Source organism: Trachypithecus francoisi, unplaced genomic scaffold (genome assembly GCF_009764315.1).
Source record: "Trachypithecus francoisi isolate TF-2019V2 unplaced genomic scaffold, Tfra_2.0 Lachesis_group0, whole genome shotgun sequence".
In the NCBI taxonomy this organism is placed as follows: domain Eukaryota; kingdom Metazoa; phylum Chordata; class Mammalia; order Primates; family Cercopithecidae; genus Trachypithecus; species Trachypithecus francoisi.
Genome location: NW_022681453.1, coordinates 17,238,126 through 17,250,944, shown reverse-complemented (window position 1 = coordinate 17,250,944; position 12,819 = coordinate 17,238,126). Strand labels below are relative to the sequence as shown.

Here is a 12,819-nt window from a genome sequence, read left to right as displayed (position 1 = left end):
TCCTGCCTCAGCCTCCCTAGTAGCTGGGACTACAGGCGCCCGCCACCTCGCCCGGCTATTTTGTATTTTTAGTAGAGACGGGGTTTCACCGTGTTAGCCAGGATGGTCTCGATCTCCTGACCTCATGATCCACCCGTCTCAGCCTCCCAAAGTGCTGGGATTACAGGCTTGAGCCACCGCGCCCGGCGCGATAAAGTTTTTAATGATCAAATGCCAGGCCTCCTTTCCCATGAATCGACTGCAGTCTAAGTGGTCCCTCCAAATCCCACCATCCTCAACAGTAACCAGACACAAGCAACTCTGTGGGCCACTACACCAGGTAGTCAAGAAGGAATTTAAATCCTTGGTTATGCTTGGTCTTCTGGCCCAGGCATTCCAGAAAGTACCTCCTCCCCCATCATGGCAGGACATCCCCTCTGTACTATCTTTTCAGTCTCTCTTTTCTGATGGCCCCTTCTCCCTCCGCATCTCTCCTCTGATGGCTGACTTAACTGCCAGAGGTCCTGGCCCCCTCCCTCTCCCTGACACTCCACCAGCAATATCTTTCTAAACACAGGCCTGGGTCACACCACTCTACTAATTAAAAGGCTCCCCAGACTCCTGCACCCCGCATACAAAGTTGGAACTCCTGTAAACAAGGCAGGCCTAGAGCTCCCACCTGCCAAGCTGGAGGACTCCCAAGCACTATTTTAGGTGCTCATGTACATGTGGTTCCCTGTGTCCAGGCCTTGATGTCCCCCACTAATTCCTGCTGGCCCTGAAAGCCACAGCTCAGGAATTCCCTCTCCACTCAGGCTACTATGCGAGCACGCTTAGTGGGCAGACACTATGAATCATGGGTTTCCCCGGTTCCCACTGCCCCCTAAACTGAATTCCTTAAGGGCAGAAGCAGACTCTTTTACATGGGTCCCTAGGATCTACCACAGAATTTGGCAGGTAGTGAATCAAAATACTTGTTAAAATGAATAAATGCTTTTGCCAAATTAATTTTTAAGAACAGTGACGATTTGCACTGTGCTTCTTTTACCAAAAGCACATATCAACACAAGTTTTTATATCCCATAGGATCTTTACATGATGGATCCAACTCCCTACTGAAACTGATTTCTCCAAAATACAGCTCCTCAGCCTCTTTGAAGCACACAGTTCTTAGTTCACAGTTAAAAAAAAAAAACGCACAAAAGTTCAGTTAAACTTCTCCATACTCAAACTCCATACTCAAAAAACTGGATTTTTATGCCTCCAAAATATAGTAAGGTGAAATTCTTTTTTAGAACAGGAACATTCCAAAATGTCTCTGAATACCAAGCACAGAACCTGGTAAAATTACAATACTCGATCTAGACCAGACTTTCCAAAACACCTGAAAGCACATCCAACTCTTTATCTGGAATTATGTCCTATAAACACCACCCTCCCTTCACGAAGTCTGGCTTCTATGCCAGGAGTCACCTCTACTCGCTTATTTAGGGAAGCAGCAGGATGGAATCTTAAGTTTGAACTCTGCGCTACGAAGGTGCTGTCCCAGGCTCTTGCCCCAACCAGTCAAAACTTCATCGTCACCATTAAAACTAATTCTGAAGTAACTCGATTTACAAAAATAAGAACTTTTCAAGTTATAGAGATTAAAGGATGCATTTTAAGTTACCAGTTGAGTCTGCAGGAAATTAACTTGGAATTTATGGCAAAAAGATTCCAAGCTGAGATGACATTTGCTATGGAGACACTATCCAAATACACTCGCAGGTGAACCTGGTCTGCCAAATACAAAATGAAAAGGTAGTAAGTAAGTAGGCTTCCAAAGGAGCTCAAGTAAGGATGAGGGAACCCACCAAGGCTCTGAGCAGCTCTGACCGAGCAGTGCCGGCAGCGGTGCCCTTCCCTGCCTCTGGCGGGGCTCGACGCCCACAGTCGGAATCCGGCCCAACTGGGCCACAACTCCTACTGGAAGCCCGGGAGGCGGCCCGCAGGCGGCTCACGACCGCGGCCAAAGCGCAGGCTCCGCGTTCCCGGGAGCGCGGGCCGAGCTAAGGCCTGGCCCATCGCCGCGGCGCGCGGCCCGGGCCTCGCAGCCGAACGCTCCGAGCCTTTGCCTGCGGGACCGAGAGCAAAGGGGCGGCTCCGCCTCCTCACCCACAAGGACGTCCGCGGCCGTGTCCCCGCCCCGGGCCGAACAGCGAGCAGCAGCAGGTGTTCCGCGGAAGGCTCAGCCAGCAGCAGGGATGGGGGCCCAAGCAGTCAAGCACAGCGGTTTGGGGCGGGCGGTGCACTCACCCAGCGCCGGCGGGAGGACCGCGGCAGGTGTTCGCTCCTCCCGGCCCCAGGACGCCGCCACCGCCGCTCCCCGGGGACTCGGCGCGAACCTGCCGCCTCTGCCGCCGCCGCCGCCTCCAAGCCTAAGCAGCGAGAGCGCCGCGCCGCGCCGCAGCCTCCGCGCGAGCACGTACCGGGCGGTGAGAGGGCGCTGAGCGCGAGGGCGGGGCGCGCGGCCGGAGCCTAGCAACCGCCTGACACGCGAGTGTTGCAGCCAATCCAGCGGCCAGCTCCGCGCGCCGCCCGCTTCTGCCTGCGTCGGCCGCGCCGCAGCGCGCCGCACCCGCGCGCAAGCCCCGCCCCGGCCCTCACCTCTCTGCTCATTGGCTAACCACGCCCCCACCCTAAAAGTCACGCCCCATCATGGAAGCCTCGCCCCCACGGCCCGGCAAGCCCGTCCCAGGACACACCCCGGCGGCCAGTCCGGGTGGTCCGGAGCCTTCAAGACCAGGAGTATGGGGGAGGGGCGCCCCGCCCAACATCCGGCCTTTGGTCCTCTAAGACTAGTCAAGGGATAGTTAGGACTGCGAACTGGCCCGACAACTGGCCACCCGTCGACTGCGTTCAGCCCTCCTAATTTCCTTCGAATGCAAATCAAGGGGTATTTCTAAGCCATGAGAACAATCAGGAAGCGTTCTCTCAGTTCTCTCAATTGCAAAAGATGAAAGCCTTGCTGCCAGACCCTTACACGGATGGGAGACTGAGGCCAGGGACGGGAGGAGCGGGAAGCTAGCTCACCTCCTAAAGCCTTGCCCACAGCAGGCTGGGGAGTCGGAAAGCGCCTCAGGCCTAACCCTTGTCCCCTCCCCCTGCCTGGAACGCTGGAATCCGACGCCTGCTCTCCTGCCCAAAATAGCTCTAACCCGCAGGCGCTGGTCACTCACTCTTAGTGGCCGGCATTCTTTGGGTGGGGGAAGAAATAAGAGACGGGGGTTGCTGCCTGGAACATTCAAGGGGAGGGTCCTAAAGTAGCTTTCGCTCTCCCTAGGACTTACCTGCAGCCCCTCGCCCCCAAAACCCCATACTTTACAGTTACTGAACCTGACAGTTACCGGATGGGTCTGGGAATGAGACCTGTGGTGGGCTCTGCTTCTTCTCATCCCCACACCATGGGCAGGATGGGTCCATTACCTCCTTGGCCTGTGGCCAGCCTGGAATTCCAGGCCTGCGCTCTTGACAGCAAGCACATACTGAACGCAGAACTGGCTGCCACTAGCCATGGGTTCCTCTCTGGATCCCAGAGAGCTCTGGGGCTCCCTTGCTTTCGCTCCCTCCTCAGGAGTGTCTGGAAGAAGAAAGTTACAGAGAGAAGAAAGGAATGCCCAATCTCCCAAAAACATACCTTTTTGCAATTCTCTATACTTCAGTGTCTAGGCTCCAAACTTCATTCAGAGACAAGAAAAGGAAGGGGCTAGGTGCTGTGCTCCCGCCTGTAGTCCCAGCACTCTGGGAGGCCGAGGCAGGTGAATGGATAGCTTATGCTCAGGAGTTCAAGACCAGCCTGGGCAACGTGGTGAAACTCCACCTCTACAAAAAATACAAAAAAAAAAGAAAAAGGAATTTGACCAGCCGCGGTGGCTCACACCTGTAATGCCAGCACTTTGGGAGGCCAAGGCGGGTGGATCACCTGAGGTCAGGAGTTTGAAACCAGCCTGACCAACAAGGTGAAACCCCGTCCCTGTCTCTACTAAAAATACAAAAATTAGCCAAGCATAGTGGCAGACGCCTGTAGTCCCAGCTACTCAGGAGGCTGAGACAGGGGAATCACTTAAACCGGGAGGCAGACGTTGCAGTGAGCCGAGATCTTGCCACTGAACTTCACCTGGACAACAGAGCAAGGCTCTGTCTCAAAAAATAAAAATTAAAAATTAAATTACCCAAGTGGGGTGGCACATAATCTGTGCTCCCAGCTACCTGGGAGGCTGAGGTGGGAGGATTACTTGAGCTCAGGAGGTTGAGGCTGCAGTGAGCGGGTGTTCACACCACTGCACTCCAGCCTTTGCAATAGAGGGAGACCCTGTCTCCAAAAAAAAGTGGGGGGTAACTATGCAGAAAATTATTTATTTGGGTTTCTAAGCAAAATGTATTCTATTCTCTCATTCACTCCTTTGGCTCAGAGAGTGTACCACCCACCCCACCACCGTGCACTGCTTTGCAGCCATACGTTCTGCTGCATATTTTAGTGTCTGACTATATAGTTATATATCTCAGGCCTGTAATTCCAGCACTTTGGGAGGCTAAGGTGGGTGGATCTCTTGAGCCCATGATTCAAGACCAGTCTAGACTATATAGTGAGAAACCATCTCTCCAAAAAAAATTTTTTAAATTAGCCAGGTGCTTGAGCTTTGAAGGTTAAGACTACAGTGAGCCATGATCACACCACTGCACTCCAGCGTAGGCAACAGACTGAGACCCTGTCTCCAAAAAAAAAAAGAAAGAAACAGGCTGGGCGCGGTGGTTCACGCCAATAATCCCAGCACTTTGGGAGGCCAAGGCGGGCGGATCACAAGGTCAGAAAATCGAGACTATCCTGGCTAACACGGTGAAACCCCGTCTCTACTAAAAATACCAAAAAAAAAAATTAGCCGGGAGTGGTGGTGGGCGCCTGTAGTCCCAGCTACTCAGGAGGCTGAGGCAGGAGAATGGCGTGAACCCGGGAGGCAGAGCTTACAGTGAGCCGAGATCAAGCCACTGCACTCCAGCCTGGGCAACGACAGAGCGAGAATGCGTGTCAAAAAAAAAAAAAAAAAAAGAAGCAGCATCACTCTTCAGACCTCACTGACCATTCACAGATGCCAGAGTAGCTCCCCATCTCCCCATCTTCCTTTTTTGGGGGTTGCTCTTGCTATGAAATATAAGGACTGATTATGGTGGCCTATGGGGTCCCAGCACCCATGCCCAACCACCCCCAGAGCTCCACTAGAGAGAGGGGCTCTACTTTAATTATCTGGCGCTCAAGGATAGGATAGGCCCTTGCTAGTACTATGGACAGAGAGAAAGAACCAGAGCTTGCCTAAAGCCCTCATAGCCAAATCCTTTCCAGTCCTTGCCTTCCCAGGTTTGGGGTTCAATTAAAGGTGCTGAGGCCCCAGGCTGACTGAAATGCTTTCCTCCTCCCTCTTCTCCAGCCCTCTAACCTTGGCAGATCCCAGGCCAGAATAGCCAAAACTCTGGGCCTCATTGCTGTCTTTCTTCCTTTTTTTCGAGACAGAGTCTCGTTCTGTTGCCCAGGCTGGAGTACAGTGGCACAATCTCAGCTCACTGCAAGCTCCGCCTCCCGGGTTCACGCCATTCTCCTGCCTCAGCCTCCCGAGTAGATGGGACTACAGGAGCCCGCCACCACACCTGGCCAATTTTTTGTATTTTTAGTAGAGACGGGGTTTCACTATGTTAGCTAGGATGGTCTCGATCTCCTGACCTCGTGATCCGCCCGCCTTGGCCTCCCAAAGTGCTGGGATTACAGGTGTGAGCCACCACCGGTCAATTTTTTTGTATTTTTAGTAGAGACAGGGCTTCACCGTGTGAGCCAGGATGGTTTTGATCTTTTGACCTTGTGATCCGCCTGCCTCAGCCTCGCAAAGTGCTGGGACTACAGGCGTGAGCCACCGTGCCCTTTCTTCCTTTTTGTTCGGAGTAAGCGTTCCCCCAACCCACTCTTTCTTTAGGCCTTAAAAGTCAGGAGGCTTAGGCTGAGCGCGATGGCTCACGCCTGTAATCCCAGCACTTTGGGAGGACGAGGAGGGCAGATCACCTGAGGTCGGAAGTTCGAGACCAGCCTGACCAACATGGAGAAACCCTGTCTCTACTAAAAATACAAAATTAGCCGGGCATTGTGTCATATACCTGTAATCCCAGCTACTCGGGAGGCTGAGGCGGAAGAATCACTTGAACCAGGGAGGCAGAGGTTGCAGTGAGCCGAGGTCATACCCCTGCACTCCAGCCTGGGCAACAAGAGGGAAACTCTGTCCCCCTCAAAAAAAGTCGGGAGGCTTGGCTGACCAGACCTGAACAAGCCACTTAGGGGGCCTAACCACCTCCACCAGAACCCAACCCGCCCCTACTGGAGTCAATACCAAAGCTGACACAGAAATGGCTGTCTTCATGGTCCCCTAGACTGGCTTGGGGCTGTAAAGTTAAGGCCTTGTTACTCCCTTTAGTTCTAAGAGTCAAAGCCTTTACCTTCAGTGGGAACTGCACAGCCCACTCTAGAGCTCAGCACAAGGTCCTCAGTAACGCATCTTCCAAACCCCATCAGAGCCTAGGCCACTCCAGGCCAGGCTTGGTGCTCACAATCAGTTGGAGGGCAGAACCAAAAGTGAGGTCTGGGCCAGGCTCGGTGGCTCATACCTGTAATCCAGCTACTCGGGAGGCTGAGGCGGAAGAATCACTTGAACCAGGGAGGCAGAGGTTGCAGTGAGCCGAGGTCATACCCCTGCACTCCAGCCTGGGCAACAAGAGGGAAACTCTGTCCCCCTCAAAAAAAGTCGGGAGGCTTGGCTGACCAGACCTGAACAAGCCACTTAGGGGGCCTAACCACCTCCCACCAGAACCCAACCCGCCCCTACTGGAGTCAATACCAAAGCTGACACAGAAATGGCTGTCTTCATGGTCCCCTAGACTGGCTTGGGGCTGTAAAGTTAAGGCCTTGTTACTCCCTTTAGTTCTAAGAGTCAAAGCCTTTACCTTCAGTGGGAACTGCACAGCCCACTCTAGAGCTCAGCACAAGGTCCTCAGTAACGCATCTTCCAAACCCCATCAGAGCCTAGGCCACTCCAGGCCAGGCTTGGTGCTCACAATCAGTTGGAGGGCAGAACCAAAAGTGAGGTCTGGGCCAGGCTCGGTGGCTCATACCTGTAATCCCAGCACTTTGGGAGACCAAGGCAGGTGGATCGTTTGAGCTCAGAAGTTCAAGAGCTGTGCATGGCCATACCATCGTTTGAGCTCAGAAGTTCAAGAGCTGTCCGTGGCCATACCACCCTGAATATACCCAAGCTCGTCTGATCTCAGAAGCTAAGCAGGGTTGGGCCTGGTTAGTACTTGGGTGGGAGAAGTTTGAGACCAGACTGGGCAACATGTTGGCAAGACCCCCATCTCTACAAAAAAGTAAAAGCTTAGTGAGGCATGATGGCACCCACCTGTGGTCCCAGGTACTCAGGAAGCTGAGGTGGATCACTTGAGCCTGGGAGGTAGAGGTTGCAGTGAGCTGCAATCAGCTCACTCCAGCTCCAGCACTCCAGCTGGGTGACAGAGCAAGACTCTATTTCAAAAAAAAAAAAAAAAAAAAAAGGTTGGGCATGGTGGTTCCCACCTGTAATCCCAACACTTTGGGAAGCCGAGGCAGGTGGATCATGAGGTCAGGAGTTCCAGACCAGCCTGAGCAATATGGTGAAATCCTGTCTCTACTAAAAATACAAAAATTAGCCAGGCATGGTGGTGCACACCTGTAATCCCAGCTACTCAGGAGGCTGAGGCAGGAGAATCACTTGAACCCAGGAGGCAGAGGTTGTAGTGAGCCAAGATCACGCCACTTCACTCCAGTCTAGGTGACAGAGTGAGAATCCATCTCAAAAAAAAAAAAGACAGAAAGGAAAAAAAAATGAGGTCTGGTTTACTCCCAGGAGCAGCTACTCAAAGGACCCATGTGGTATGGACTGGAGAGGACTGATCGGGAGGCAAAGAATGAGGATCTTCGGGCCTGACTGTCAGTTCCCAACTCTCTTGGGCCTTCAGCCCCCAGTGTTTCCTCCACATAGGCCCTCAGCCTGAGGATTCAGGAATATTATCTGATTAAGGTTTGTCTCCTCCACTGAAGTATGAGCCCTTGATGCCAGAGACCAATTTGCTTGGCCCCACATAGCAACCACCGCTTAACAGCAAGTGGCATATAGCAGAGGCTCAATTTTGGTCTGGGAAGGAAGGAAGCAAGTTGCTACCTGCTTAACCTCCTGGTCAACAGTTATCTCCAAGGGTCCATGCCCTGTGCAAGGCCCAAGGCAAATGTCCTAGTATTTGCTTGGGGCTCATGTGACTTAAACTAAGACCTCGATTCTAGTTAGAACAAATCCAAGGGACATTACCTGGACCAAACTTTCCTATGGTCCTAGGATTCCAGGGCTTTTTACCCTGGCATGTTTCTGAGAAGCTGAGGGTCAAGGACCAGTGCTCATCCTCAAATTTTTCCCAGGGGAGGGAGGCCTTTGCTGCTGATTCCTCTCCAGGCCTGACAGAAAGGGGCAGGGGCTGGTGCTTGTCAAGGGTGGAGGCTCCTGACCCAAAAGCCAGGCCCACAGGCCTGCCTGAGGCAGAGGGCTAGCTAGCAGGGCCAGCCAAATTAGGGCAAGGGAGGAGTCCCTTTTGTCTGGATTTAACAGAAGGCAGATTGTTTGGCAGCTCTGGCAGAAAGAAAGGACTGATAAGTTCATCTGAGAGAAACTGCCAGTAGGCGTGTTTGTGGGTCACCACCAGTCTTCCCAGAAGCCAGTTTCTCCCCTTGCAGGGCCCTCCACTCCAGCACTTCCACCAAACCCCTCCACATATGACTGGCAAAGAGCATTCCTCCAGTCAACTGGGCCACAGCTTCCACACCTGTCTTTCTAGAAACATAAGAGTCCTATGGGGCAGGAACCCCATAGCAAGAGGGAGTGTTGGTTGAATAAATAAAAGACATTTTTCTTTTTTTTTTTTTTTTTTTTTGAGACGGAGTCTCACTCTGTCGCCCAGGCTGGAGTGCAGTGGCCGGATCTCAGCTCACTGCAAGCTCCACCTCCCGGGTTCACGCCATTCTCCTGTCTCAGCCTCCCGAGTAGCTGGGACTACAGGCGCCCGCCTCGTCGCCCGGCTAGTTTTTTGTATTTTTTTTTTAGTAGAGACGGGGTTTCACCGTATTAGCCAGGATGGTCTCGATCTCCTGACCTCGTGATCCGCCCGTCTCGGCCTCCCAAAGTGCTGGGATTACAGGCTTGAGCCACCGCGCCCGGCCGACATTTTTCTTTATTTATGGAGTTTCGCTGTTGTTGTGAACTCTCAACCTCGGGTGATCCGCCCACCTCAGCCTCCCAAAATGCTGGGATTGCAGGCGTGAGCCACCACGCCTGGCCTATTGTTTTTTTTTTTTTTTTTTTTTTTGAGACGAAGTCTCGCTCTTGTCCCCCATGCTGGTTTGTAATGGTGCTATCTTGGCTCACTGCAACCTCCACCTCCCGGGTTCAAGCGATTCTCCTGCCTCGGCCCCCAGAGTAGCTAGGATTACAGGCGCCTGCCACCACGCCCAGCTAATTTTTGTATTTTTAGTTGGGATGGGGTTTCACCATGTTGGTCAGGCTGGTCTCAAACTCCTGACCTCAGGTGATCCACCCGCCTCGGCCTCCCAAAGTGCTGGGATTATACGTGTGAGCCACCAAGCCTGGCCTTATTCTTTTTTTTTTTTTTTTTTTTTTAAGACAGAGTCTCCCTCTGTCACCCAGGCTGGAGTGCAGTGATGTAATCTTGGCTCACTGCAACTTCTGCCTCCTGGGCTCAAGTGATTCTCCTGCCTCAGCCTCCTGAATAGCTGGGAATACAGGCGCGGCGCCTGCCACCACGCCTGGCCATCTTTTTTTTTTTTTTTTAAGACGAAATCTCAGCCGGGCGCGGTGGCTCAAGCCTGTAATCTCAGCACTTTGGGAGGCCGAGACGGGTGGATCACGAGGTCAGGAGATCGAGACCATCCTGGCTAACACGATGAAACCCCGTCTCTACTAAAAAATACAAAAAACTAGCCGGGCGAGGTGGCGGGCGCCTGTAGTCCCAGCTACTCGGGAGGCTGAGGCAGGAGAATGGCGTAAACCCGGGAGGCGGAGCTTGCAGTGAGCTGAGATCCGGCCACTGCACTCCAGCCTGGGCGACAGAGCGAGACTCCGTCTCAAAAAAAAAAAAGACGAAATCTCACTCTGTCATCCAGGCTGGAGTTCAGTGGCTCCATCTCTGTTCACTGCAACCTCCGCCTCCCAGGCTCAAGCAATTCTCCTGCCTCAGCCTACTGAGTAGCTGAGATTACAGGCGCCCGCCACCACTCCCAGCTAATTTTTATTTTTATTTTTATTTTTATTTTTGTTTTGTTTTTTGGAGATGGAGTCTCGCTCAGTCGCCCAGACTGGAGTGTAGTGGTGTGATCTCGGCTCACTGCAAGCTCCGTCTCCCAGGTTCACGCCATTCTCCTGCCTCAGCCTCCTGAGTAGCTGGAACTACAGGTGCCTGCCACTACGCCTGACTAATTTTTCTTTTTTTTTGTATTTTTAGTAGAGACAGGGTTTCACCGTGTTAGCCAGGATGGTCTCAATCTCCTGACCTTGTGATCTGCCCATCTCGGCCTCCCAAAGTGCTGGGATTACAGGCATAATCCACTGCGCCCAGCTTCTAATTTTTGTATTGTTACTGGAGATGGGGTTTCACTGTGTTGGCCAGGCTGGTCTTGAACTCCTGACCTCAAGTGATCCGTCCACCTTGGCCTCCCAAAGTGCTGGGATTACAGGCATGAGCCACTGCACCTGGCCTCAGCAGGGGCTTATTCTTTACATGGACACACTGGGAAACGTGACTGATTAGCTAACATTCACCTTTTATTCTTTTATTAGTTCACCTCAAGATGGCCACAGGACCACTCTCATCCCAGAAATGTCGAGGATTCCCTACATTAGAGGTAGGGGTCTCAGAGGCGTTTCCTGTCTCTGTCAGCACTCAGCTTAGAAGCAAAAACTATCTTTTTCACCTGGATCCAACACTTTCCAGTGTTTCCGGGGCATACTTATCAGCCATGACAGCAGGGTCAGAGTCAGTGTTTGCTTGGTGGCCCATCAATGTCTCTGACTAAAGGGCCACTGAGAGGTGCCCAGGCCAATGAGAAGGATAGGCCCAAATAACATCTGGCCAGCTCTGAAAGGAAGAGGTGTTTCTGCCGTAGAAAAGCCCCGGCTGGCCGGGCGCGGTGGCTCAAGCCTGTAATCCCAGCACTTTGGGAGGCCAAGATGGGCGGATCACGAGGTCAGGAGATCAAGACCATCCTGGCTAACACGGTGAAACCCCGTCTCTACTAAAAATACAAAAACTAGCCGGGCGAGGTGGCGGGCGCCTGTAGTCCCAGCTACTCGGGAGGCTGAGGCAGGAGAATGGCGTAAACCCGGGAGGCGGAGCTTGCAGTGAGCTGAGATCTGGCCACTGCACTCCAGTCCGGGCGACAGAGCGAGACTCCGCCTCAAAAAAAAAAAAAAAAAAAAAAAAAAAAAGAAAAGCCCCGGCTGACCCCTGAGCCAGATTTGGACTGACGTGATGGAGAACAGAACAATTCTGCTAAACTGGACAAATATGGGTGGTGTCCCCCAGGACTCTGGATTTAGGGGCTAGCTGGTCAGTAACTGAAGAGAATGAACAAACAGACACCCCAGTTTTGCTTACTTCCACTGACTGCCTGGCTAGACTAAACCTAATCTAGTGTTTAGTCCAGTGCTCAAGGCCACAGACACAGTGTTTTGGGAATAGGCATGCAAAGTCAGCCTTGGGGGACTATCTTATCCCAAAGCCAGCAGGGAGCGGAATGCAGCTAAGGGAAGGGGCATTGGACATGTATGTCCACCCACAGGGAAGGTGTTTCTTGGCTGGGTGTGGTGACTCATGCCTGTAATCCAGAACTTCGGGAGGCCGAGGCGGGCTGATCACCTGAGGTCAGGAGTTCGACACCAGCCTGACCAACATGGAGAAACCCCATTTCTACTAAAAATACAAAATTAGCCGGGAGTGGTGGCCTATCCCTGTAATCCCAGCTACTTGGATGACTGAGGCAGGAGAATCGCTTGAACCCAGGAGGCAGAGGTTTCAGTGAATCGAGTTCGCGCCACTGCACTCCAGCCTGGGCAACAAAAGTGAAACTTCATCTCAAAAAAAAAAAAAAAGAATAAAGAATAAGCCCCTGCTGAGACTCAGAGCCGAGTTCACTGTATGACTTTGCAAAGCTGCTTGCCCTCTCTAAGCCCCTTCGTCACCTCTTCATCAAGTGACTTCATATGTGGGCTGTGGCCCTGTCTGCTAAATGTGACAGAAGACCAGATTATGTGACTGAGTCAGGGCCAGGGATGAAATATCCATCCATGCCTTGTTGAATCCACAGATAGATTTACTGAGTCTATTGTATGCTAGGAATACTGCAAGAAATAAAAGGGATAAGCCCTTCCCTTGTGGAGCCCAAATTCCAGACAAACAAGACAGTAAATAAAATAAGTAGATACAAATGTAATTATCAGATAGGGGATGAGAGGGAAGCAGGGAACCGGGGTGTACTGTGTGGTGCAGAACATCAGGGAAATCCACTCTTCGAAGGCAGAGCCTGTAGGAGGTGAAGGAGGAAAGCCTGCGGTTTTCTAGAGAATGAATGGAATAAGCATAGAGAAGGGCCACAGTGAAGGCTTAGGAGAAAGTGGGCAGGGCAGGCCTGAAAGACCTTGGAAATCCCCAAGGCCTGAGCAGCGAATGAAGTGG

General features: G+C 52.4%; 1 protein-coding gene across 5 annotated transcripts in view; it reads right to left on the bottom strand.

The window, feature by feature from the left end:
• DAG1 (dystroglycan 1) overlaps nucleotides 1-2,581 on the bottom strand; it is a 78,196-nt gene extending 75,615 nt beyond the window's left edge. For 2 of the 5 annotated variants that reach the window (XM_033207417.1, XM_033207421.1), the window contains exon 1: nucleotides 2,275-2,568. The gene's annotated coding sequence lies outside the window, so the exon portion shown is untranslated. Of the gene's footprint in view, nucleotides 1-1,832; nucleotides 2,108-2,133 lie in introns of those variants that run through there. The other 3 variants (XM_033207397.1, XM_033207438.1, XM_033207447.1) reach the window with 3 other exon arrangements.
• Between the last annotated feature and the right edge of the window lie 10,238 nt (nucleotides 2,582-12,819).